General features: G+C 35.2%; 1 non-coding gene across 1 annotated transcript; it reads left to right on the top strand.

Moving 5' to 3' along the window:
• Positions 1-870: 870 nt before the first annotated feature.
• On the top strand, positions 871-952 carry Trnas-uga (transfer RNA serine (anticodon UGA)). The gene has a single exon. It is a non-coding gene; the product is annotated as a tRNA-Ser (tRNA).
• The last annotated feature ends 2059 nt before the right edge of the window (positions 953-3011 follow it).

The raw sequence follows: 3011 nt of genomic DNA, 5'->3' as shown, positions 1-3011 counted from the left end.
TGGTACTGCTACGGCTCTACTGTATATTGAATTAAGTACTAAACTGAAGCTATTTACTGATTTCATTGATTTTTATAATGAATCGGGATTTGGAATGAAATTATAGACGAAAATATTATCTATATTTAGAACCTTAATAGCGGTCTTTGGGGCAGAAAGTCCATAGGTTTGAGAATCAGCCGTTGGCCGCCCGAGCACAGGCTTCACATTTCATTTGGAGGGAACAAAGAAATGTTATGTCATGTTATAAACATATTATTATATTTGTTTGATCGCATATTACTTCAAAGGCCATGGATTCGATTTCCACAACTGGAAAATATTTGCGTGATTATGAATATTTTCCAGTGTCTGGGTAGTTCATAGTTTAAATCATTAGTTCATAGTTATTTTTATGTATTCGTCGTTGGGCCCTGAAACAAAATATATATCAGCTCAAGGCCAGCACGACTTGGAAATGCCAACGACATAACAGTATTACAGTACCTACACTTACATAGTTTAAAGTATAAACCAATTGGATCTGTCAAAGTTAATAAAGTAGGAAATGAGCTGAAAATTTTTATTCAAAAACTTCATCATCAAACTATCGCTAAGACCATCTCGATCACGTCAACTTTCATACAAAGAAAAAACACGTCATAATCGTCCCATTCGTTTAGAAGCTACCGTGCCACAGACAGACAGACGCGTCAAACTTATAACACTATGTTTATGTCGGGGGAAAAATAATGTGAAATTATAGATGACTTTATTATACCTTGTATTCATGAAGTACTATTACGTGTTCGCAAGTAAGTGAAAGACACTTGAATCAACAGAAAGCTTGCGCTGCGAGCTGTGAACGCAACATTCGTCACTTCACTCACAGCTGAGGTGTCCGAGTGGTTAAGGAGTTGGACTTGAAATCCAATGGGTTCTACCCGCGCAGGTTCGAATCCTGTCCTCAGCGGGCTCGTTTTTTTTAAAAATTATGCAAATAAAAAATATCTTATCGGCTTGTCTTTAATGATACTTATCTGCTTATCGCAATACATTTTCCTTCCGGTGAAAATTATTTTTGTTTGAATAGGCCGTTTCACGAGATAAAACTACAGAACACGGGATGGTAGGGGAGACCGGGGCTGGTTGATTATAGGGGTAGGTTGACTATCAAAAACTCGTCCGAGATAATAGCTTTGAGTTAACCAGTGAGGCACAAGAGTCCATCTCCTCCCCCCGCTTAGTCACCAGGAACGCGGCAGCGCACACGCACGTCGTTTGAGAGAAGGAACGTAATATCGAAAAACAGCACAAGTAAGTAATTATTTTTGTCATAAAATTATTTGTTATAATGCCTAATTATTCATGGTTATTGATTGTCAAAGTATTTATAACAAATGTTTGGTTCTTGTTCTTTATTTTGTGTATTATTCTATTTGATTTCGTTGCAGTTTTAAAGTTATGTCATGTGGCTAAAAGTTAAAAGGTGGCTCGGGGCTAGTAGACTAATGTATAACGGGGTTGGTTGACCATCTGGTCAACCCCATAATATTATGGATATGCAGCTTAAGCAACAAAACAATCTAGTAAGAAGCTGACTAAGAAAGCAAAGAAGGCAAAGATAACAGGCAGAAAATCTACAGGTACTCTAAAGGGTGGAAAGGGTAAAGGAAGAAAATTTCTTCGTGAGCCTGATAAGAAGAAAAGTGTTGTTCTATGAATGCAAAAATTGCACCTCCGATTTAGAAGACTGATTGGATAGTATGGTCTCAAAATAATTTATAATTATTTTTATATTAATAAAAATAGACATACGTATGTCAACTGTTACCAAATAATAAATATAATGACATTAGTTAGATATGATATTTTTTTACCAAATGGTAAACTTCACCATTTGATAAAAAAAAAATCGTTTTGTTTTAAATACTTAATAAGAGAAAACTGTATTAAATATGATTCTTTTTTAACAAATGGTTAAAGCTTGCAAGAAATTATTTCGTTTTGTTATAAATATTGTATAAGAAAGTACTTTGTTTATTTTTAGTTACTCAAATCTTATGTTTAAATGTCTGATTCATTGTTACAATTTGAATTTTATTGTGTTTAATTAATGTGGCAGAAGATTACCATGGTATCATTAAAATTAATAAGTGATACATTTATGGCTTTAATTCTGTTTCCTAGTAGATTTTGCCCTTACAACTCATAGGTCAACATGCCCCTAGTGACAAGTCAACCTGTCCCAGATATGGGGTAGGTTGACTCAAATTTCTTGTTTTACAAAATCATGTCTATACATTTTATTGTTATTGATTGTGAGATTAGTGACATTGATTTTTAAAGCTTAATAGTTTACCTATCAGACGTTTTGGTTTTTATAGTATTAAACGTTAAACCTCGAAAAATATATGCGTCTAAGCTGAAATTTGGTCAACCAGCCCCGGTCTCCCCTACGCTACTGGAATGATATTTAAAGAATCTGTCTTTCTAAGCAGATTATGGGGAAGGGAAGGTAGGATCACTCAATTCTATTACTTAATTTAGTTTCTATTACTTAATTTAGTGTAGACTGTGTGATGAGTGTATTATGTATGGTGACCATTGTGTAGGTGGTGCAGGTACGCGTCTGGAATTCCTCGTTCCACGCGCGAGAAGCTACGTGACGTCAAACGTCCTGTCCTTCGTCGTAGAGCCCTACCGCCCAACGCCTCTACGCCGTAGCGCATTTGATTTTCTTTACACGTATAAAGGTCGTTGCTTTTACCACGCTTTTACGTATTATGTTTGATAGAAAATAGACATGGTTTACGAATCCTAATTGTTTATTAATTGACAATTCTCTGTCAGTTATCTTCGAATAAAAACGTAGAACTGAAAAAAAACGGAGGGCTCATTTCAGTAGGAAACCTACTTAGCTCTTGGAGAAATACAATTATTATTTAACAACATTCATGAAAAGAAAAAGACGCTATTGGTCGACGTTTGACTTTCTCTCATATTGAGATATGTGGTGGTGTGGATCATAG

Source organism: Bicyclus anynana, chromosome 9 (assembly GCF_947172395.1).
Source record: "Bicyclus anynana chromosome 9, ilBicAnyn1.1, whole genome shotgun sequence".
Taxonomy (NCBI): Eukaryota; Metazoa; Arthropoda; class Insecta; order Lepidoptera; family Nymphalidae; genus Bicyclus; species Bicyclus anynana.
Note: the sequence above shows the minus strand (reverse complement) of the source record. Positions and strands in the feature narration are given on the sequence as shown.